General features: G+C 35.8%; 1 protein-coding gene across 7 annotated transcripts in view; it reads right to left on the bottom strand.

Annotated features, from left to right (window-relative positions):
* Positions 1-26,029, bottom strand: part of LOC5579397 — a 135,426-nt gene that overhangs the window by 59,965 nt on the left and 49,432 nt on the right. The window lies entirely within an intron of this gene.

Here is a 26,029-nt window from a genome sequence, read left to right as displayed (position 1 = left end):
AATATCTAGAAAATTTGAACTATTTTTTACATAAAGAAGAAGTGTTCAATATTCAGCTAAATATATGGCTTGAATTACAAATAAAATATCGCTGTTTTTGTGATAACAATATGGAAAAAAGTCAACAATTTCTCTGGTTTTCAATATTTTTTTTTTTTTTCGAAGTTTTCATATTTTGCAATGGTTTTATCTTTTGTACCGTTTTGCATCGAATTTCCGGACGCTTCGAAAGCCGGACACCTTGAATATTTTCTTATTTTTTGCCATGTTTAAGAAAGTGTAACTGTAATGTTAACACTCAGTTCGATTCTTTGATTTTAAATGTTAATTTGAATGTCAGCGTATTGCAGTAGGCTTTAAAACCATAAAAACAAAAATAAAAATAAACTGCGCGTGGAATCGTCAGTTGATTTTCTGCCTGATAAACAATTTCTTAAGGTTGGTGCTCGGATATGTGCTCGAAGTTTTCATCGTCAACATACGTTTCTGTGTTGTTAAACGTGACTAACAGGAGGAAAAAAGTGTGTTTTTGTTGCCAGCTAGTGAAATTTACCGGTATTTATATGAACATTTCTTTATTAATGGTTAAATTGAAGTGTCCGGATTACGAAGCATGATTTCCAGCTGCTTCAAAAGCCGGACATCCGAGAATGTGAATTATAATGTGCCTCTATTTTAATCATAATGATTAAAATGGACAATTGATGATTGTAAAAGTTATTTAGAGAATATTCGGTAAAAAAAACTAAATTGTTACCTTCCGTTTCGGAAAAATAACTTGAAAAGAATGTTTCTCGTTAAGTTCCAGATGTCGCACGTCACTGAATCTCATGCGGCGATAGAAGAGATTTGTGTGATTTGTCTTTGTTTTTTACATCAGTGTTGACTGTTTAATAGTCAATACTGAAAGCTGGTGATATAACCTTAAATAAAGTGCTAAAAATTCAATTCGAATGAAGTACTTACAAAATCTTTGAGTTTTTAATTAAATAAGAGTGTCCGGAAGCCGAAGCAAATGTGTCCGGAATTTGAATCTGCTCGAAAGCGATGTCCGGATTTGGAAGCAAGATATACAATGGAACTTTTTTTATTTTACCGTGATGAATTAATACCCGGACGCTTAAGCGGTGCAGCATGATCTAATTCCAATAGCAATATATTTGCATTAGATTTGATTAACGCACTACCGTGTCACGAATCGTTTCGACTTTTATCTTGATGATAATTGCAAATATTCTAGTTAAAATAACGAATATAATATGGAAATAATGTTTTTTATTATACATGTCTTGTTTTCAAATCCAGACATGTGAATCAAAAAACCGGACATTCTTGAATCAATTTCCGGACATCCGTGTTTAAGCCAGCTTAATTCAAATAAAATTAAGAAAATTCAATTTGAATGTGGCTATTCTATCATATGTTTTGTTTTTAAATACAGGGAAGCACATAATAATGTTTTTAAAAATGAATAATCAAGATTATTCTGTATTACTCATTATTATTCGGTTACTCATATCTTTTGGTTGTAATCGCGAGCAAATAATCTGCAACAATCGTCATCATAAAGTCGACTTTTCCACTACAATTTAATTTCATACACGATCATCCACTTTTTCTTGCATTTATTGCAGTTTTCGGTGCATTTTTATTACAAAATAGATGTTCACTCAAGCAAACTACAAGTTAAACGTATAGCGTTCGGATTTGAAATATATGGTTCACAAATCCGGACACTCACTTATCATACGAAAAAATGTCCATTACACTTGTTTTCACAGTTTTAAAGTGTTCTAATCATTTATCTAAAATATTTAAACACAAACTATGGTTTGCAACAATTCGCATACAATGTCATTGGAATTAATTATCGTTAACTTGATCGCTCTTTGTTTCGCTGAATGACTTGAACTACGAAAACTGCACTACGATATAATGGCGTCAAACTGATATTTGATTTTTATTTTTATTTTTATTAATTATATGACAATGACTACTAGATCAAATTGTAGTCAAATCATGAGCAATGTTATAAAGCTCAGATGTGAATCATTAAAACCACATAATTATTCAAATTCACATTGTATTCAGTAGAAGTTACCAGAGTGCCCGGATATTGGTACCGTTCGGATTTTGATTCACCACAGAAGTGAGATTTTCCTCAAACATTGTATTTTTCTTAGCACAGCAACAAAAATTGAACTATGTACGGTGTGGAAATATTTTATAGCTTCAAGATATACAAGAATTTGCTTATGAAATTCAAGTTTGAAGTTGCACTGCCTCTTAGGTGTCCGGATTTTGAAGCAAAACGGTAGTTTTACGATAGATATATTAGTGAATCTTGGAATTTCCAAGTATCAATTACAGATGGTTTTCAAACCTATTTCATGAAATTTAAAAACACAAAAATGCTGCTCGTGGTGCATATTTGATTATGAAATTTATCACTATCACATAAAAATTATTGGTCCAGAAAAAAACAAGGGTATTAACTGACTGTCATAAGAACATATAAGTTGAAGATTCTTTCATTTTTAAACTATACCATATTTCATCAAACTTCGAGAGTGGTCTTGGGCTTCTTAATGATCATGTACTTTTATCGAAGGATTTCTCGAGATAATTTAACCAACATTTTCTTTAACAATACCGAATACTAGGAATCAAGCGCATACAGCCATAGTAATATCCATTAAATTAAGGGATCCCGTTTCACAACTCAGAGTAGTGATCGGACAGTCATCTGGTACGCACACTGAGAACTATTCTTGCACCTTCATGAACTGCATCACTTCTCGAAGAGGCAAACCATTCGTAAAAATCCCATTCTAGGAAAAGGGTTATTCTGGAAACTGTCATTCGCGGAAAGGACATTCGAAGAAAAGTGGCACAATCGTTTGATAAATAGTAAAGACAAACTATAGATATTATAGGTTGCTTGGTTTGACTTTATTAACGAGATTTTTAGCCCTGGGCTAGTTCATCTCGCATAGATATTATAAACAACATATAAAACGGAAAGAACCAAACACTACTCTTCACTTGATATACATTAGTTAAGGTCACAAAGCAAACAAAATTTAAAATGGTTTCCTACAGGGCGTTAAGTTGCAGCTTATCTACGTGAAACAAGGTTTAATCACTTCAGGGCGTTGATACATATCAAAAAAATGATTGATTTTTACGGGGCGTTACGATTCAATTCATTAATGTAGACTAAGGTTAAATTACTGCAGGATATTGATAGAGCTTGGAATTTTCATTTAATTTTATGCAGGGCGTTGAGATGTACCTGATCATCATAGAATAAGTCAGTCACTCCAGTAAAATTACTGCAGGGCGTTGATACTGCTAAGAAATTTCAATTGATTTTCAATAGGGCGTAAATATGCTCCAGATCTCACAAAGATCAATATGGAATTCAATCAAATCACTTCAGACGTTTGATATAGCTTGATCGATTGATGTTATACAAAGCGTTAAGATGTTTCTGAACTACGTGAGAGAAGGCCAAATTACTCCAGGGCGTTGCTAAAGCTTGGAATTTATAATTTATGTCCTACAGGGTGTTGAGATGTACTTGATCTACATAGAATGAGGTCAAAATACTCCAGGGCGTTGATACAGCTTGGAATTTTCAATGGAAACAGAGCATTAAGTTGCACCTGATCTACGTAAGACAACAAGGTCAAAATACAAGGAAAATAGATATCGAACAGAGCGTTAACATAAAGTTGATTTACATGACACGAGTCCAAATTACTTCAGAACGATGATACAGCATGGAATTTTCAATTGATGTCCTACAGGACGTTAATATGCATCTTATCTAAGATCTACGTGAGACAAGGTCAAATTACTCCAGGGCATCAATACAGATTGGAATGTTCAATCGATACAGGGTATTGAGGTGCACCTGATCTACGTAAGACAAGGTCAAATTAGAGGAGGGCGTTTATACATTTTGACAATTGTCCCACAGGGCGTTAAAATCCAACTTATTTACATGGAACAAGGTCAAATCACTCCAGGGCGATATTAAATCTTGGAATATTCGATTGATGTCCTACAGGGCTTAAAGATGCACTTGGTCTACGAAAAATGAGGTCAAATTTTCCCAGGGCACTGATAAAGCTTAAACTTTCAATTGTTGTCCTAGGGCATTGAGATGTATTTGATCGATATGGGATAATGTCAAATTACTCCAGGGTGTTGATAGAGCTTGGAGTTTCTATTGATATCATACAGGGCGTCAAGATGCACTTGATTTACATGGGATGAAGTCAAATTAATTCAGGGCGTTTATGTAGCTTGAAATTTTTAAATAATGTCCTACAGGACCGTAAAATGCAGCTGATCTATATGAGACACGTTTAAATTACTCTAGGGCGTCAATACATATTGGAGTTTTCAATCGATGCAGGGCATTGAGGTGCACCACATCTACGTAAGACAAGGTAAAATTAGTCAAGGGCATTTATACATCTTAACATTTGTCCCTTAGGGCGTTAAGATGCAACTGATTCACATGGCATGTGTCCAAATTACTCTAGGGCGTTGATAATGCTCGGACCATTCAAGTGATGTGGTGCGTAAAGATGCACTTGGTCTACATAAGGTGAGGTCAAGTTACTCCAAGGCGTTGAAAAAGCTTGAAATTTTAATTGATGTCATACAGGGCGTTAGGATGCTACGGCTCTATATGGGACAAGTTTCTCCCGGGCGTTGATACTGCTTGGAGTTTTCGATTTTGATATATGTGGAATAAGGTCAAATTATCCTAAGGCGTTGATAATGCCTGGAATTTCCATTCGATGTAATGAAATTACTCTAGGGCGTTGATACAGCTCGTAAATTTCGATTGATTTTCTACAGGGTGATGATATGCTCATGATATATATATGAAATTTTATGCAAATAGGTTTAAATTACTCAAGGGTGTTGGTAGGTACAGGTTGAAAATTTCGATTGATATCTTATAGGGCGTTAGATTGTTAATAAATCTTCGAGCTGTTTAGTAGAATACCTATAAGTAGATGAAAAAACCGAATTTAGTACTATACCATTTAATTCCACTAGAGTTTGTATCCTTTGACAGATACGCGTATTTCGACCTCAACTGTAAGGCCGTCTTCAGTGTCGTGTACTAGACTCGAGTCTAGTACACGACACTGAAGACGGCCTTACAGTTGAGGTCGAAATACGCGTATCTGTCAAAGGATACAAACTCTAGTGGAATTAAATGGTATAGTACTAAATTCGGTTTTTTCATCTACTGTTAGATTGTTGTTGATTTCATACATTATATTTTATGGCTTCGGGCAAAAAATTCTAAAAAAAATCTGAGAAAAGCTTCTTAGTCGTCGAATAAGCGCGACGACAGGGCTGTTTGTCCGATACTGTATATGTTAAAGTGAAAAATGACAACAAGGACAAAGAAAGTTACCTGTGAAAGTGCTGTATGAATAGTAAGCTGTGAAGCAGACTCCGTTCCAGTAGAGATGTAATGTAATGTAATCCACTACTTTGATTATGGTAATACGATTATTAACATGATCCGACATCGACACGTATGGCGCATAACCTCAATATCGCCTTAATGTATGCTCTGATCATATTCCATAAGGGACCGTCCAGAAATGACGTAGGATTTTAAGGGGGAGGGGGGAGTCTACGACTTAGTTACTAATCATGTATCAGGTATGGGAAAATAGGCTACGATGGGGGAGGGGGGTGTCAAAAATTGGCCAATGAATCAATGCTTTTGTAATGTTCTGTTCTGAAATAATGACAGCATGGAATGCTGTTGTAGGGTAGGTGTACCAGTTATGGCCATAGTGGTTCCCTATTTCGCTATACGTGATATTTTGAATGCCTTCACATTTAGAAAAATCTTTTGTGTTTTAGCAGTAAAATAAAGGATAAATCTTGATGTTAAAACATACAAAAAGATTAAAAGTGTGAAAGTTATCTAAATTTTGCATATGGCCAAATAGGGAACCACTATGGCCATAACTGGTACAGTTTTCCTAGTGTTTGTTTTGTTGTGAAAGTTAGAGAGAATATTACCGAAACTTCTCGAATACTGAGCTGCTGTTGCAGCGTTCCATAATTTATTATCATCTAGAAATCACAGATGTAATTAATGGAAATGTCGAGTCATGGAAGAGGAATGCTTTAGAAAGCTGTTTAAGGTGAAGTAAATCGAAGCCAAACCTCAAATTTTCAAAAGCACGGATCTGGAGAACCAAACATCCGTTTAAGCTGAAAACTTAATCGATTGGTCACTCGCTGGTGGTGGCCAATCGGTTAGGTTTTCAGCTCAAACAATTGTTCGGTTCTCCAGATCCGTGCTTTTGAAAATTTGAGGTTTGGCTTCGATTCATCTTCACCTTAAGGAGTTTTCAGTGTGCTTTCATGAGTCAATATGGCGCACATTCATCTCATACATGTTTACTTTTCAAGCTTTTGCAAATGTCGAATTCGTTTTTGAGCCCAGGTTGGTGCAACCCGTTTTGACATCACATGATACAACCCGACCCGATTCAAGACCGATTAAACTACAATTTACTTGAAGTTATTTGTTTTACGTTTCAATCACCGACCAATTTCTTTAAAATTAAAAAGAAAATGATGAAAAGTGGAAAAAAACAATGTTTCAGAAAGCTCTAGAAAATTATGCTCTGAAAAAATAGTACCTTTAACATTCAAATTGATTGTTGTAGTGCTTTTAAACTGCTGTTGTAGCGCTCAATGAAACTTTTTGATGAAACATTTCAAAACGTTACTGACAGACGGACAACTCTGGGATTTTATATATGATTCTTGAAATTTAGCAGAATACCTTCCTCGACTTCTGAATTCAACAGAATTCTGCCAGAAAGCCTCTATGGATTTAGCCCTGGAATTACACAAGAAATCAATCCCGGGATATCAATTCTGCTAATAATTGATGAAACTATTTATAAAGAAATTTTTTTAAAGAAGATCCTTACACATTTCCTTGTGAATATAATATCTTAATAAACTACTTCCCCCTTCCCAAATATTTTGCTAAATGCTTTGCCATAGATTGCTTTTCCGGCCCATTTCTATTACAGTGGCTCATTCCAGAAGCGAAAGTATACTCGGGGATTTGTAATAAATTTCCTCTGAAGAGCAGGCATAATACATTTCAAAAACGCTTTTCGTGAATAATTCTTGTATGATCCGGGAACTTGAAACAGAATTTCCAGGAATAATAACCACAGAAAAATTTCTGACGCAATTTGTGACGTATGTTGAAAATATATCTAAAGGACTGTTGATGAACTTCACCGTAGAATTTCTAATCAAATTTTTGGAAAACTTTTTGAAGGAATTTCTTTTTTTAATTAGGGAAAGTGTACCAGTTATGGCCATAGTGGTTCCCTATTTGGCCATATGCACAATTTCGATAACTTTCACATTTTTTATCTTTTCGGATGTTTCAACATCAAGTTAAATAGTATATCTAACTGCTGAAATACGCAAAACCTTTTGAAATGTAGAATTATTAAAATTAGCACGTATGGCGAAATAGGGAACCACTATGGCCATAACTGGTACACCTACCCTATTTCAGTGAAATAACTCAGTTAAAGATTTAGCAGAGTCAATTGATTTTTGGATGAATTGCGAGGAAAAATTTTAAACTTTAGAAAGGTTAACTATTTTTTTAGCTTGAATCTGTGAACATATTCCGGAATCAATTTTTTTGGATAAATGTAGACATAGAAAGAATTGTTGTCCTCCAGGAGGAATGCGCATTGAAAGTATGAACAAATGTAGCAATATTATTTAACTTATTTTCAAGAGATTTGTAGTTTGTAGATTCACCGAAGTCAGAACCACCACGCTTATGCTGTGTGCGAAAAGCAAGGTTTTCCCACTGCTATTGTACAAATTAAAAGAACGTAGCTACTGAACAGTGTTTTGTGAATTATAAGAGTTATGTGCAATGAATCAGATGTTATGTTTATTTTTTATTGTTATCATCAACAATTCTTGAGAGGGCATGGATGATTGTGGAGGTTTCCTGTTCCTACGTCAATGCATATTGTAATAAAATTTATGGTGAAACTGTTTCCAATGTACATGAAGTGAAATACATGACTGTCATTAGAAAGAAATAAACATATGTTCGAATAGACTGGCCCAGCTCAGTATGGGAGAAAAATAAAGTTGAATAATTCCACGGGACACCCCCCACGGGATTATTTCTCATGGTTACAGGAAGACTTCCTGAAAATTTCAGCTCGTTTAGTCATTCCATGAGCTGGCGCAATTGAATTGCAGTTAATATGGGATTTTCAGCTCAAACATATGGGAAACAGCACATCATCTCCTGTTTGGGTCAGTAAAATTGTTGATCGCGTTCAATTGAACCCAGAATGTCAAAAACAATACTTCATACCATAGCGCACAATATTGTAGAAGGTTCTATAATAATTAAAATTGAGATAGTTGGTGTTTTAACTATCTGAAGTAGGGAGTCGATGCCGGTTTTGGACCCTTTGCGTATTATGGACCCCCTACAGAAAAACATAAAATTAGCACTCAAAGCAACCTTATTCCTATGAAAATCCACCGGGGGAACTTCGATTGCATTGTTAGTCAGCAGTTTCAGGCAAAATATTTGATTTGAGGCGCATAAATACAGATATTTGAACAGTTTTGTAAATGACACAACACAAGAGGGTCCATAATACGCATTTCCAGGTGGGTCCATAATAGGCACGTCGGCAGCGAGCCGGATTACATGGGAATCAAATGGAGGGTCCATAATACGCAACGTCAAATTTGTAAACAATCCTATTATGAACCCCGGGAGGGTCCATAATAGGCATTCGGACAACAGTTTTCCAAATGTATATTTCTCTGGGAAAATCGTATGATTTTGTATGTTGCATGGGTGTACTGTGAAGTAAAGACATTGAACTTGTTATTAGACTCCACAAAACGTATATCGGCCTGAGATATAATTGCGGAAAGGCGTCGAGAATAAATTTCAGCTACTAAGGGGTCCATTACTAGCATTGACACCCTAGTAATGCAATACTGCTTAGTATTTCTTCAACATAGATTGGTGGCAGTGACTAAGCTGGGCGAGCTGCGGCACAAGGTGCATGCATATATGTGATTGTTCGGGAACGCTGATCTAAGCCTAACTTTCAACAACTGTAAGGTTAATGAAAATTTGCTTTAATCCAGATACAACCTTCTGCAACTTTGTTCATCAGGGTATCAACTAGTGAATTTGTCATTCTGGGCTCAATTGAACGCGATTAACTAGTATACGGAACGAAACAGTGACATATGGTCAATTTTCAATATACTTAAAACGAATATTCCATACAAACTTCGAATTGAATGCGCCAACTGGGGGAGCAATAAAATGAGTTGAAATTTTTAGAGAGCTTTTATCTTACCCTAAGGCACATATCAAAGGGGTGCCCCGTTGTAGAGATGGGCGAACCGTTCGCGAACGGTTCAAAAGAACTAGTTCTTTGCGAAGAACGAATGAGTCATAGTTCTTTTTTTGAGAACGGTAGTTCAGCAAGAACGGTTTACTGAACGCGAACTGCGAATGAACGAACGTGAAAAGAAAACCGTTCGGTATGCATTCTTCCATTGTCTTCGTCAAACAAACGGCATAGAAAAACGAAGCGAATGATGAACGCTACACTCCGCTCTTGGCATGCCCTGCCCTTCCTACGTCCATAAGACGGTGGTTATGATTCGGTGCGCCGAATGAGCAACGAATGAAATGTGTTTGTGTAAATGATGATTCCTCGTCACTTCGCTTTAATCATTGCATTCATTCAATATTTGTTTAAATTAGCTGGCTAAGGCTAAACACGGACGGACAAGTCTTGGCGCGCAAAGGAAAACGCAAGTATTGAGCTTATTTATTTTCATTTTATACTACTTCATACTAGTTTCAAAATAAATGCATTCTGTTCAATTTTCACTGGTCAAAGTTTTCTAATCGATAATAGAATCATAATTTAGCAGAAAATTCCAGCGTTAACTAAAAAAATCTTTCATGAATCGTAATAAATACATTATTTTAAAGGCGAAAATAAAAGATTTTTTTAAGAGCGAATGAACGGTTCAAAAGAACTAGTTCACTTTCGAGAACGGAATGAACGGGAACTGTTCATTGAAAAGAACTGTTTTGCCCATCTCTACCCCGTTGAGTTTTACAACTTTTTCGTTTGAGGGCCAGTCTAATGCTTGAAGCTGGAAAAAAATTGATAGTTTCCCAAAAGTGTTTGGATAGTTGACGCAGATCCCAGGCAAATATTTTACACAGTGTATCAATTGGTAAATCCTACAGCGTACTAATCCAAAACATTTCAAATTAGTTTCAGCAGTATGAATGTAAAACATCTCTAAGACATCTTTGAACCAGCCTCAGGCTGCAAATCTCGTTGATGAAGATAATAATAATAACAATCTCTCTGCAAACATGTGCTCTTCACAAAAAGCCGAGTTTAATTGCGCTCTGACTGTCATCGAAGCACTTGCGGTGGTATTTGCTGGTACCGACGCTTGTGAGAATTTAAGAAATCCGATCTACCGTCTCATACGATGACGATGCCACACCAGCCAGCGATCAGATTCTTCATGTCATATTCAATCACCACTAAACAAACCTGTTTTGGTGATAACGGATCATCATACGTTCATACGATTTACGTTTGATTTTTGTGATTCATTTGGGGAATTTCGACTGTTCTCTCCAAACCTACATTAGTCTTCGTTCTGACATTACGTCCCAACTGAGACAAATATATGATAGATGATCATTCCGCCACCCACAGCGCTCGCATAATTTTTGTTCGTATTTGAAGTTTTCTTACTACCGTCATCTGGTAATCCATCGGCCAAACACAGTGATTCAGCATTGAGCGTGAATGTGTTCGTGGTTATGGTTTTGATTGCGTTCTGTTCTAAGTATTACGTCTGTTTGTCTGTGGGGCTTTTTGAGCACTTTCACTAACCGAGAGTTTTCTCTGCTAATATGCCATTTTTGCATATGTGAAGCTTGGTACAAGCACAAAGATATACCCTGGAAATTCTAACCCCGAAACGATCTTCGACCGACTAGACTCGAACCCACCATCCTTTGCATGGTCTTGCTGCGCGTTTATCGCTATGGCTATTCGAACAACTACATACTTGCATGCAGTTATCAAGTTTGGGTGTCACAGTCAAGGTCACCGACTACATTCGTCCGACAGCAAACGGAATGCAACTGGCCCACCTTTTCGACCCCGCATTACGATCATAATTTGTTTGGGTGCCATTAATTCTAAATTGTTGGCATTAGTTTCTGCTTCTCATCGTTTCTCTTTGGTAAAGCGCGTGAAGTGGCGACGATGCGATGGTTTGTGACGCCACCCCACTTTGTTCTCTAAATGAAGGGGTTATCCATGAGCAACGTGTTCCCAGTTCGACGCAGATCCCTACTTCAAAGTCGACTCTTGGTTCCTGGTCGGTCCCAAAGTGGCAAATTGTATTCCGATGAAAGCTAGCTACTGCTCTTGTTTCGGTATTTTGTTCTCGATGACGGCAGACACGCGAACAGAAACCAATTGACTAAGAGCGATGGCTTATAGCTTCTTAGACGATAAGTTGATGGGAATGAGATGGCGGAGATTACGATAGCCTCTTTCTGCGCAAACAATGGAAAGGAGGATTTTGATTAGTGTTAAATGGAGGCAGCTTGATTTTTATGAATCAATTTACTAAAGTGTTGGTTTTATCTGTCTGAGAATAAGTTTTAATGCCATATCACAGCAGACTAATGCAGCTTGCAAACACAACAGACTCTTAACTTCGCTTAATTGATTCATAGCATAGCATAGACTGACTGTAGGGTGATGTGCTAGTATCCATCGTATTAAGCATTGATCAGTGAGAGCTAAAATTTTCCCAGTATTGCAGTGAATGATGCTGATACAAACCGATGCCAAACAATTCTTTTTCCAAACGGCCATTGTACAACAAGATTTTGATGAATCTTGATCTATTTTGGAAATAATACGAAGAAAGTGCATCTTGCCGTATTCTCAATCCTGTCATCCTGTTCATTTCTGTCGCAATCAGTTTCCAGATTCGTCTCACAACTTGCGGCTCACTGTGACATAGTGAGTGGTCAAAACACAACAAATCAACGCCTTAATAAAATTGTTTTACTAGAATATATAGATCCACGGGCATCTCTCTCCATTCCTTCAGCATGATGGAATATACATATTTCCTTTAAAAATAATTGTTCGTCATCAAAATTCAGCCCAAACTTATGAACACAATTCCTTTTGACCGAACAATTATGGCATTTGCTCACAGTGCAGCGAAAACAACACAATCAAAGGAACCGTATTTTTACGTCGAGCATCGCGCACGCATTGATGCGCACATGCTTTTTTTTCTCAGTACGACGGATTGAACTTTGTTTACATTCTCAATTTTACGCGGTCGTTAAGGAAATTTCATAAAATTTCGTGAATTATAGAACTTTCACGGCGTGCGATTGAAATGAAATCCTTCAGTGAAGAAGTACAAAGGTTTTCCATAGAGAAAATAAGTGCCCGGCGAAGAAAGTCACACAGGGGGCGGGAAGAAACTTGTATCATAAAGTGGTGTGACAGGTGTCGATCGTAAAGCATTTATCTCAAATCGTGTTCGTCCATGCGGTTTTGGTGAAAAAGTGCAAAGTGGATAATTGAACTGAAGTTATTTAACGAAATACAGTAGTTTTATTGAATTTTTGGTATACAAGTGTACAAACCATAACAGCTTTCACAAAATTACACTTGGAAAATGAACCTATGTTGCAGGTAAGTTGGAATATTCGCCGTAGTGGAACATTTCAAGTTTGATACGACGAATAATAGCGCATACGACGAAGTAGAACGAAACCCTACAATGTATAGTGTACACTAGACTGATGCAAATTTTGAAGTTTTTGCTCCCCTATGCTTAAACGATGTCAATTATGATGAAAATTATCCCCCCAAAGTTTGAAGTGATTCGGAAGAAATTTGGTTGTGCACACGCTATTTGAAGTTTATATGGAGATTACTATGGAAAAGTCAAACCTTTTGTGTCCAGTCCTCTAACTGCTCGTCATAATAATCTATGGAAAAGTGAACAGACTCATCTCATGTGAAAATTTCCCAGCTACAACTTTGCCGAAGACCACATTTCGATGGGACGTAAGGATAATTTGTTATTATTGATAACAAAGTATAAATCATGCTGAGATGATCATTCAATTACTTTCAGAGCAACACTGCTTTTTTGCTGCAGAACATAGTAGCCAGGATTACTTTGATCTATTTTTCCCTCCAGGAGCACCACTGTTGCCTACCGAACAGTTGGTGAAGCATGCAAAACGCAAACCCACTTTATGATGTTGAATAACAATTTATCCTGAGGTCCAATCAAAAAGTGGTCTTCGGCAAAGTTGTAGCTGGGAGGATTTCACATTAGAAAAATTCGTTCACTTTTCCATAAAATATTATGACGAAGAGATAGAATAAAATATTATGACAAGAGATAGAGGCTGAACACAAAATATTGGCGTTTTCCATAGTAATCTCCATATATACTTCAAATGACGTGTGCACAGTTAAATTTCTTCCGAATCACTTCAAACTTAGGGAGGATGCTATTTACCATAATTGAAATCGTTTAAGCATAGGGGAGCAAACATTTCAAAATTTGCATCACTCTAGTGTACACACCAAAAATTTGGTATGCCTTCCAGCAAAACAAACTGCTGAACGCCTATCAGCAAAATAAAGATAGCTGGAAATTCAGTTATTCATAGTTCGTTTGCTGGTAATTCAGTAAACTATTATGTTTACTGGATCAACCAGCAAAAGAACTGTCAAGCACCCAACGTATTTACAATTTACCGGAATGTTATTCATAGACCGCTGTTGAAATTTGAGAAAAACCAACGAGATTTCAAGATTTTCATCACTAAAGTAAGTTTTGGTTTATAATTAAGTTGTTGTAATCAATCTGATAATGTTTCTTTATAGTAAATGACGAAGATGTTCCTGCACTGGAGGTACTTGTATGATGATGGAAGAAGGAGGATGGCTCAACATGGGACTCCAAAATTCAGTCAGTTCATTGTGCTTTAATAACTAAAAAAGTGTTACTCTTTACTCTAAATATAGTTTTGAACATCGAACGTCGTTTGCATATTCAATAATAATGATATTAATAATGATTGAAATTACATTGCTGCAAAACGCGCCTGAAAATCGTAACCGAGATTGCTGAAAGTCCAGCAAAACAAAGATGTATTGCTGGAAATCCAGTAAATTTTATTTTGCTGGAAGGTTTGTTGGATGTTCAGCATAAAAAAAAATCAGCAATATTTTGCTGATTAGCAGCAATAAAATTTTGGTGTGTAGGTACATATCAATGGTTGCTACTCCCCGTGAATTATCGGAACTGGTGAGAATTGCACTTTGTAGGTCCAATTTAATGGCATTTTGCGCTTTCAGACCCACATTATGAACCTCGCCTTATTGTCATAATAAAAAAAATGTATGGGGGATGTAAGTATGTTTGATTTGATTAAATCGATATTGAATCATACAATTTCTATCAAACTATGTTTTATACATATTTTGCATTCTCGATGGATTGAATCACGAGAAAGTTCGATAAGTCCTAGTTTAAATTTCATTTGAATCATTTAGACCATTTTGACGACCCTTAGCATAAATTGTGATGACGTCAATTCCAATGTGACTTGCTGGAATATTTTTTGAACTTAAAGATTCCTGACAAGAGTTCTTAAAATTATAAATTCTTTAAATTTACTTCAAAATTTGCTAGGTAGTTATTTTTTGAAATTTATTTCTATTTTTTAAAACTAGTGTACAAGTATGTCTGGCAGCTAGGTTTTAAGTACTTTTCTTTTTTTTTCTGGTATAAAATCCTTCATGACTGTTTAAATTGTTGTTCGATTAAGGATTCAAAACGAGAATAAACATTTTTTTGTGAATTTGGAAAAATATAAGCATCACAAGATACGCTTCCTCTCCCATGTCTTTTGAGCTGTTTGAAAGCTAAACTGTATTTCTAATAAACATGGAGAAAAACTATTGCTCTTCAGTGAAGTTCGCCAAACACAACTAATAAAATCCAGGAAGAACACCCTGAGAAAATATTTCTATGTGAATAGGGTACCGTTGTTATACAATCTTAAGCAGCGAATTCCACAGAATTTATAGACAGGATTCACACATAATTGGGGTCTTAGGAAAACATGAGTATTTACTGCAGTTTTTACTATTTGTAATGAAATGTTTTTGGATGTTAAACATACTGACATTTAGCTGAATGATATATTTTTGTGAGAAGATATTTCATACGAATTTAGAACTAAGACTGTTTTAAACACCGTTCATTACAACAATAATAACGCTGTTGAAAACAACATATCTTATCACAGGAAATCGTGGACATATATCTGGATTTTAACAGAATTCATACTAAGCTCCTATGGTGAATTGCACCGTAATCTTAACAGCTGAACAGTTCGGTGAAATTAAACACCGTAATTTCGTCGGAATTTTACGGATTCCGTTGAATTTTTACCGAATACTGTGAAAATATATCGTACTCCGTTAATATATTTTACCGAACCGTTCAGCTGTTGAGATTTCACAGACATCCGTAAAATAATTTAAGTGTGTAGTTGGTGTCATTTTGATTGAATACTAGTCAGAATACGTTTGATTGCATTCTGAGTATAATTCTACAAAATTCATCACTGCAATGATCATATCGTCTTGTATACAATTTTCAAAGAATTCCCTGACAGAATCGTAGATAAAACCTCTACAGGGACCCGATTAATGTATCTTCAGAATCCTAAGCAGAATATTTACACCAATTTTGACTTAAAAAAATATGGAATAAGAATGACTCATTCAGACGAACTTATCACACACAATTCAAAAAATTGAACTCCATAGTATTGAGATTTGTAATTAACCCGTAGGCTACGGGGCTGACATACAAAATTCAAATTGCTCGTATTTGGGCATAACTCCATATTTTGTAATGAAATTTTGAGGATTGATTTACTATTAGTTGTAATTTCATGAGTGATGGAAAGGTATAGCTCCGGAGTATTATGGAAAAAGTTGTTCCAGAACAACTCTGGGTCAGGTAGGGTAAAAATTAGAACTCATTTATCATTTGGAAACGAAATGTTTTCATACAAAATGTGAACAGACCCGTTATTTCTAATAAGTAACGAAGGCCCAGGATATTTTCAAAATTTATAATTAACCTAAAGTAAGACTAAGGCCTCCAGAATACTATGGAATTTTGCCATAATCAACACAGCTTCATAAGTTACTTTTTAGCTATTGATATCTACGTTTGTTGGTTTACAACACTCACTAAGCCTTAACAGACGTGTCACGTGTCCACAAATTTTGACAAGAAATAGGATATTGGAAGCCATCCAAATTGTCCTGGAGTTCAGGTCCTTATGATCTACCAAATCTACTACAGTCTATACTAGCTCAATTCTTTTAAAACTTAAAATTTGTGAATAAGTATGGATATGTGAAAACCATTTTATTTGAATAATAAGTTAAGTAGCGTATAGAAATTGATGCGCTCAATTACAGTATGTTCTGAAGACCTTGAGAGTATCATTATTCATAGCAGTACACTCTTTGAGCCATATGAAACACTATGGATAGGAACGATAAAGTTTTAAGAGAATTGTACTATTATAGACTGTAGTAGATTTGGAAGATCATAAGGACCTGAAATTCAGGACAATTTGGAAGCCATCCATCCAATATCCAATTTCTTGTCAAAATTTGTGAACACGTCTGTTAAGGCTTAGTGAGTGCTGTAAACCAACAAACGTAGATATCAATCGCTAAAAAATAACCAATGAAGCTGTGTAGATTATGGCAAAATTCCATAATATTCTGGTGGCCTTAGTCTTTTTTTAGGTTAATCATAAATTTTAAAAATATCCTGGGTCTTCGTAACTTATTATAAATAACGGGTCTGTTCACATTTTATATGAAAACATTTCGCTTCCAAATGATAAATGAGTTCTAAAATGAAGTTTATATGATAGTTACCCTACCTGACCCAGAGATGTTCTGGAACAACTTTGTCCACAATACTCCGGAGCTATACCTTTCCATCACTCATGAAACTACAACTAATAGTGAAGCAATCCTCAAAATTTCATTAAAAAATATAGACTTGTGCTCAAATACGAGCAATTTGAATTTTGTAAGTCAGCCCCGTAGCCTACGGGTTAATATATGCTAACATTGTTAAAAGCTTATTATTTTTCCACCGATTTCTTTCACGCTAATATCATGGAATTTCATCAACAAATGTATTAAAAACACAATTCTCAGACAGTTCATCTAAAAACAAATTTTAAAGTTTTCCTTTAAATCAATTAACAGTTCATGTATTTTAAATGTAAGTGAACACTTAAGCTATAGCATGACACTTCTTCTGTGTTTTTAAAAATGAGTTCTTATAGATGCCATACACACGTCTGGTTTTTTATATATTGGCTGTTGAAAATGCATTATTTAACAATTTAAGTTGACTTGCATGCACGTTTACTAGCTTGCACGGCGATTTATTTGCTTAATATTCCTCAGAACTAAAACTAGAAAAGTGCCGGGAAAAACGTACAATTTCAAAATGTTTCATTTTCGAAATTTTAAGTGAAGCGGAATAGTTGTACTAGCCTTTGGCGTTGGTGCCACTCCGCTGAAACCTTCTCCGTTTTTAGGAGACTGTACTGCTGTATTTTTGTTTTTTTTAAACATATATTTGTGAATTGCCCTACTTTTCGTCCAAACTGGCTAACTGATGTCTGAAAACTTACAGTGGGATTCCGTTTTTGGCATGCTCCATTTTTGGTACCCCCGATTTTAGCATAAAATGGATCCGTTTTTGGCAACATTGTTGAATACCACAGCGTAACAAAAATGACATTTTTGCTTGTCTCAAGGATAAAATTATGTGTCTCTAGTAGATTTTGGGTCGCTGAATTTGATGCCGTTCTCAGAAATGTTCCAGTACGTCACAATTTTTAGCTACAATCCGCCAAAGTTGTATAAAACACAGGTTTTATTAATGTTTACATGAAATTTAAAGCATAATTTATCAAACTTTTTTGTGATTTAATCCACCAATCATGCAAAATGGGACTTGAACTTTCAATTTAGATATAATTTGATTGTAAATTTTTCCATTAAATTCAGTTTAAATCGATTTTTTTCAACATACTTGCAGTCTCCATATGAAATTCTTCGTTTCTCTTATATGGCATGAGACAATACTTTTCAGAACCACCAAAAAATAACATTTTACCAGCGTAAGAATTATGAACTTTGTTGAAAAGTATTGTTTAACACATGAAGTTTGAATTTTGTGACAAATTAAGCAAATTAATTGCCATACAAGTCGGAAAACTTATATGCAAGTTGGCTGAAATCGTCAAATTTACCATTTTCAACAGTCAATATCTCAAAAACTAGACGTGCTATGATATCCCGACCAGATGGAAGAAACAAGATTATAACAGGATGTGTTCCCCTGATATGATATTTTTATACCTCCAGTTGTTATAAAACATGTACCGTTAGTAGTTAAAATAACAAAAATTCTAACAAAATTTGTACCAAATTTAACTAAAATATAATAAACCCTGTCATAATTATATCAAAAGTATTACAGAATGTGTTGCAAGGATGTCACAAAATAACAAAATTATTGCAAACTATGTTACTGTTTATGACATCGGATGTTATTAGCAACAAACTTATAAAAGCGAGGTCAAAAATATAACAAATGATGTTATAAATGTGTTACTAAAAATATAACAAGTTGATAACAAAGTCATCTTGATAACAAAATTATATCAACTTCTGTTATTTTTAACTGCTGCTGATAGGAATGTGTTATAATCTTGTTATGTGGTTCTGGTCGGGATGGATTCAGCAACCCCTAATTGAGTAAATAGTGGTACTTTGGTGCTTGAGACAAAAACGTGTTCGGCAGTGTACTATTTAAATTTGTATATTTTCGTAAATATGATTGCGTTTTTTGGTTTTGTCATTTAAACATCAGCTTAGCTTCACGCCAATCGCATTGCAGAGCTCCATCTCAGTTGATATTCCTTTATATTTGACCAACTACTAGGGCTCCTGTATGCACTTATTAATTCATGTGTTGACAACGTTTCATGAAGTCATCAATCTCTAGTATCACGATTAGGGTTCCAACATCCTTTTACTATATAAAAAGCCTACTTGAGAGTGGCGGTAAGTCATACACTTAAGGAAAGTATGTTTTCTTCATATTTGGAACAGCCCGATTAAACAAATCACAAGCAGTGACACAAGAACAACAAGCAGTCTATGGCTTACAGAAAGTTTCAAAAGTTTCATAAAATTACACTCGCATCTTCTGCTCACTGTTCATTTTATTGTGGAATATATAAAAACAAACTACAATAACACTGCGGAACACGTTTTTGTCTCCAGCACCAAAATACCGCTATTCACCTAATTAAGGGTTGCTGAATCCATTGCCGTTTTCAGAAATATCATAGCACGTCTAGTTTTTGAGATATTGACTGTTGAAAATGCAAAAAATGACTATTTCAGCCAACTTGCATGCAAGTTTGCCAGCTTGTAAGGTAATATATTGGCCTAATTTGCCGCAGAATTCAAACTTTATGTGTATAACAATACTTATTATCAAAGTTTGTATTACTTTCGATACGGAAAAGATATTTTTTGATGGTTTAGAGAATTGTTGTATTTTGCCATATAGAAGAAACGAAGAATTTTGTATGGAGACTGCAAGCATGTTGAAAAAATCGGTTTAATCGAAATTTAATCGCGCAATTTCAATCAAATTATGTCTGAAATGAAAGTTCAAGTTCTATTTTGCATGTTTGGTGGATGAGATTAAAAAAAAGTATGATAAATTGTACTTTAAATTTCATGTAAACATTAATAAAACCAGTGTTTTATACAACTTTGGCGACCTGTAGCTAAAAATTGTGACGTGCTGGAAAATTTCTCAAGTAGGGTGCAGAACTATTTGGCCACTTCCATGATTCACTTTGGCATGGGGGGTTTTTCTCGTCCGAATCGTTTGAAGCTTTGCAATAAGAAGCACTTCAAGACGACGCATATTGTGGCCAAATGTGAGCTCAGTTGCATTCAAAAAACCCCACTGCCCAAGTGAATCAAAAGTGCCAAGAATATATTCCTATAGGATCCAGCTCCCTACATTTCAGAAATTCACTATTTTGACAGAAGCTAGAGAAATGGATCATTTTTGGGTTTACGCCTTATTTCTTTTAATTTCGGTGCAAGAAATTTGTTCATAAATAATGATAAAATCAAACAATATTGCGAATCGTATGTGACTAAATAAGAATACGATAGGTCAAAACCGAAGCAAGTGAAACAAAATTAATCCATCACCAATAACACTTTTCACTAGGTTTTGGGCGATTGTCAACTTTAAAGTGCTGTAATACTCAGTATTGCAACAATTTCATACTTTCGGTGATCTAAACATTGGACTCGGGAAAAATGCGACACTTTGTTTTGGGTGAAACTTTTTATCTCGTGGGTAAAAATTAATGAAATTTTGGGTAATGCTAGTTTAGTGTATTGTGTTTATGTATGCAAAATTCATCGCGATCTGTCAAGTAGTTTTTAAGATGCATTCGAAACAAGAAGAGCAACGTCAGCAAACCTTGGGCGCGGTGATCGATAATCTTGGTCAGTTTCACAGATGAATCGCCAAAAGGCTTGGAATCCACAATTTCACCGTGTCCCGCGTAGTGAAGATGTTCTAGGAGACGAAGACCATCGAGCGTACTTTAAGAATAACCCGAACCTTTCCACCCGAGAAGTGGCCGAAAAGGTCAATTCATCAAAGTGGTTGATCCAGCAGCTCATGAAGCGGGCTGATTACGTGTTTTTAAGGTCAGGAAGGCGCCAAACCGGACTGACAAGCAAAACACGGTGGCCAAATTGCGTGCGCGGAAGCTGTACCGTGAGTGACTAGTCCAGTCAGGCTGTCTCGTCAAGGACGACGAGACATACATGGTCTCACGCTCTTCTGGCTGGATCTCGCTTCATGCTATTACGCCAAGCCTGTAATGGATTGGTACGAAGCGGAGGGCGTTAATGTGGTCCCGATGTGGCGAACCTGCCAAATACATCAGAACTTCGTCCGATTGAAAAGTTTTGGGCAATAATGAAGAAGAAGTTTGAGAAAAGCGGAAAACCATTCAAAACCGACGAAGCTTTGAAGAAAAACTGGGGAAAATTGTTTAAGAAAGATGGACAAAGCCTCGCCCAAGATTTCATTAGCAGTGTTAAGAGAAATGTACGAGCATACAGCTCGTACAAAGTGATAAAACTCAGTCTTGATAGTTTATATTGGCTTGAAAAAGTGTCACTGTACGAGCTAACATGCATAAAGTATGCTGATACTTTTACAGCTGTGTCAGTGCAAAAGCAACTAATTTTCTTTGATTCGAAATCGTAAGATGAATTGGCAACAATCATCAACGACACGTACAAATTTCATTGACAGCCTACTTCGCCTTAATAACTGAAAATTTGAGGATTATCCGTTTTAAAATGGATTTTTTGGTGATCATTTTTGCGTGTCTCGTTTTGTTCAAGTCCAGTCTTTATATATGTTAAATATTTAGAGCTACGTTCCATCTTTAGTAGAGATTCTGTAAGACGTTCGATACTTTAAAAGACGATTCAACATTCTGCAGCATAATCAAAATGTTCCTTCGGAAAACCTCGGGATCCTTAGCTGGCTATAGCAGTTTCAAACCTGGATTATTAAGACATTTCCTATGCTTGTCTAGTGAACTACTGAGATTTTCTAACGAATTCTTGCGGATACTTAGCAGGATCTTGGGAGAACTTTAATCTTTAAAACTCTTATGGTTTCTTTGGCGTCCTATGAATTCATAGCGGTAAACTGTTGATTTTTAGTAGTAATTTGAGTATACTTAGCAAAATACTAATGAATGTGAATAGGTTTCCAGCGAAATTTTGGGACAACTAGTAGTGGCCTGGAAAGTGCATATAGACTTTTGAAAATTCCCATCGGAGACTTGAGCAACATTGCAGCGTAATCTCTAAATTCTAAGTGAAATCCTCAATAATTGTAGCGAGTTTTGGACATACCATCGTTGGGGGTGACAATGGGTCAAAAAGGCATATGTACGATTTATTTATTAAATAACTATCGCAATTCAACTCCAATAAACTTCAAATATGGTGTATATGTACTTTGATGGTACCGTAAAACGGGGTAACTTTGATAGTGCGTAACCCACCACATACTAAACGAAATATCATAATTTATGTTAATCAGTTAAGCAAAACGAATGCAAAACTTAAGAACATTAGTATGACACTTCATGTGAGAGCGGTTTTCATTTGAATCAAGATCATTTTAGGCTTTTTATACGAATTTAAAAAATTTACACAATTTTAGCATTTTTGAAACGCTTACAAACAATCTGTTCTACGATCACTATTTGATGTAGTTTTGAATAGTTGGCCACTTATCTTTAACAGCCTAGTTATCATAGAACTTGAATACGGTCTCAAATCTCTTAGCGAACAGCATTTTCACAAACTGGGACCATTAAGTCAGAAATTTCCATATAACGTTAAACGCCTAGAGGTATGCAATGCCCTACAAATGTTCGTTATTCTTTCAATTTTGTTCGAATCATACTCCATTATCAAAGTTACCCCAAAACAGAAAACCAACTTTCGATTATATGAAAAATTATATATCCATTCAAAATAAATCTTTTGCCAATTTATCGACTGTAATCGATTGCTAGGATGCCAGTACTTGTTTTAAAAATATAAATTGTTAATGTTTGAAACAACATGCAAAAATATTCAAGTTTTCTTCGAAAAAACTATCAAAGTTACCCCGTTTTACGGTACATTAACAACTGTTCAAAAAATTAAAGAAAAATATTTATTCACAGCGGCACCACAAGTGAATGAAAAATGACCCAATCTCACCCCATAGAAGGGGTGACATTGGGTCACTGTAATTAAAATAACTTGTTTTTGAGACCATGACTGCAAAACTATTCATAGCTGAAAAATATTGATGAAATACGATGCAAACAAGTCGAAAACATATCTAAGATTTTTCACAAGTATGATAAACCCACTTAAAAGAACGATTATACCAAAAAATTGAAGAGCTATGAGAAAAAATATGATTACCCAACATTTATAGTCAAATTTAGACAAATTTTCTTGTTTTTTTTTCCCTCAAATTAACTTCAAAGTCTCATCCCCATTGCCATAAAGCATATTCAGTTTCCCCAAAGGTTTACTGAAACAGTGATTATTTTTAACATTCGCAAATAGTTAAATTTCGGTTCGACATTCCACGATCAATACATTTCAGGCAGATGTTGACGTCATAATCCCGGTATTTCAGCGGTCCAACTCATTTGTACTTCTGTGAGATGTTTCTATAACATGAAAACACTGATAAATAATTAAATTAAAAAAAAATCCATGTGTTAAAATTTTACGATGTTGCTGTGCACGAAAAACAGGTTTGAGAAGTTGTCAAAATGCGTTGCATTGTTATTCAATGCAAGGAATACTCAAGTAGACTTGTTTGATGTCTCACAGATGCTGTATTTAGAAAGAATAAACACATCTTAATGAAAGAAGAAAACACCCGGCACCGTAAAATGTCAAAAAAGTGGATTTGCAATTTCATCTACTATCGCTCTTGCTTGACCCAATCTCACCCCCATTTTTGATGTTTTAGACACCGTACCGAAAAAATGAAATTTTTGTGGAAAAATCAGATAGATTACGGAAAATACGTGTGAAGTGTAATGAAAAGACTATCAACCTTCTACTAATATAACGGTAGAGGTTAAAGTACATGCGTGATACTTTGCACAGGAGAAATTTAATGCTGTAAATTTTATCTAGTTTCAACATACAAGTTTATTGAAATAGTAAACAAAAACTTTTATTTCTAAAAATGCATATTGTGATGAATTACGTGTAATAATATGCTCCCCAACATATGAATTATAAATTTTAGTAATATCAGCGTAATCAGCTGAAATATTTCATAAATCATATTTTTCCGTTTTGACCCAATCTCACCCCTAGATTGTTTGTTTGACAAATTTGATATGGAAAACATTACAGATGGAGGAATCGCGTCAAATTGCACCATTCCGTTGCGATATGATCGAGAAAGGAAAACTTTCAAGAGAATGGGAAACGTGGAAGTGGTCTCTTGAATGCTATTTCGAAGCATTCGACATAACGGACCAAAAGATGAAGCGTGCTAAATTGCTTCATCTAGGAGGAGTGGAATTACAACGAATTTTCCGTAGTTTACCTGAGCATGCCAAAATGCCATTGGTAACTCTTGAGCCGAAAGTCTATGATTTGGCTATAGAACTACTCGATTCATATTTTCAAGCGGGAAGACAGGATGTTATTGAGCGAAGGAAGCTTCGTAAGCTGAAACAAGACGCCAATGAAAAATTTTCGCACTACGTCATTCGTCTTCGTCAACAAAGCATGAATTGTGGATTCGAGAAGTATTCGGCCGAAGTGTGTGAAGTACTTAAGGAAATATATCTGATTGATGTAGTTGTTGAAAACTGTAGATCAGATGAGTTGCGTAAATCAATTTTAAAACGCGATCGCACGCTGAAAGAAATTGAGGAGATTGCGGCAACTATCGAGGATACAGATCACCAGATGAAAGAGTTGAAAGAAAGTAACAATGCTACGCGAGAATCTGCGGTTTATGAAATCGAAAGAGAAAGAAAGGCCAGTCCGATAGCTGCGAAGTTTGGTGGAAAGCAATCTTCTGCTAACAAACGTCGATTCAATCAACAACCGTCTTCAAGGAATTTGAAATCATGTTTTTCGTGTGGACAAGCAGGACATTTTTCCAACTCGTTAGAGTGTCCAGCTCGAGGTCGTACATGTCGCCGGTGTCAACAACTTGGGCATTTCGAAGTTGTGTGCAAGAAACGAAAACTTAACACTCAGCAAAGAGACTACAAGAAAACTTCAAACAAAGTGTACACGGTAGAGTCTGAGCACGTCGCCGATATGGATGAGGTTGAGGATCCTAGGTGAGACGAAAAAATCTATTATGCGTTTTATGGAGGTAACGAGAGCAATGTTTTGGAAGCTACGATCGGAGGTATTACGATCAAGGTTTTGATTGATTCTGGTGCAGATGCAAATTTGATTAGGTTGGAGACCTGGGAAACACTGAAAGCGAAAAAGGTGCGAGTTGTGAAATCAGTCAAAGGTTCATCTCGTACTTTGAGAGGTTACGGAAGCGATAGACCACTCGACGTAGTTGGAACTTTTGAGGCAGAAGTAGGTATTGGTCGTCGATCAGTGGTTGGTGAATTTTTCGTTGTCAGAGGTGGCCAAAAGGACATTCTTGGTGACGTGACGGCGAAGAATTTAGGCGTCCTCAAAGTTGGTGTAGAAGTGAGTAATGTCAACGTAGAACACAAGTCGTTTGCTAAAATCAAGGGAGTGGAAGCAACAATTGAAATAGATCCGGAGGTCAAGTTTTGTTTCATTTATCAATATTTAAATTATTAATTGGTCATTAATTACATAGGTCAAACCAGTGTTTCAGCCGTTACGAAGAGTTCCTATACCGATGGAAGCGGCAGTGAATAGCAAGTTGGAACAGTTGTTACTTCGTGACATAATTGAAGTCAAGAAAGGTCCTGCAACGTGGGTGTCACCACTAGTAGTGGTCGGGAAAGCATCTGGAGAGCCGAGGATTTGTTTAGATTTAAGACGAGTGAACGAAGCAGTGATTAGGGAACATTTTCCAATGCCTGTGGTCGAAGAGT

The sequence above is a fragment of the Aedes aegypti genome, chromosome 2 (genome assembly GCF_002204515.2).
Source record: "Aedes aegypti strain LVP_AGWG chromosome 2, AaegL5.0 Primary Assembly, whole genome shotgun sequence".
Taxonomy (NCBI): Eukaryota; Metazoa; Arthropoda; class Insecta; order Diptera; family Culicidae; genus Aedes; species Aedes aegypti.
The sequence above is the reverse complement of the archived record's forward strand: the minus strand, read 5'-3'. Positions and strand labels throughout refer to the sequence as shown.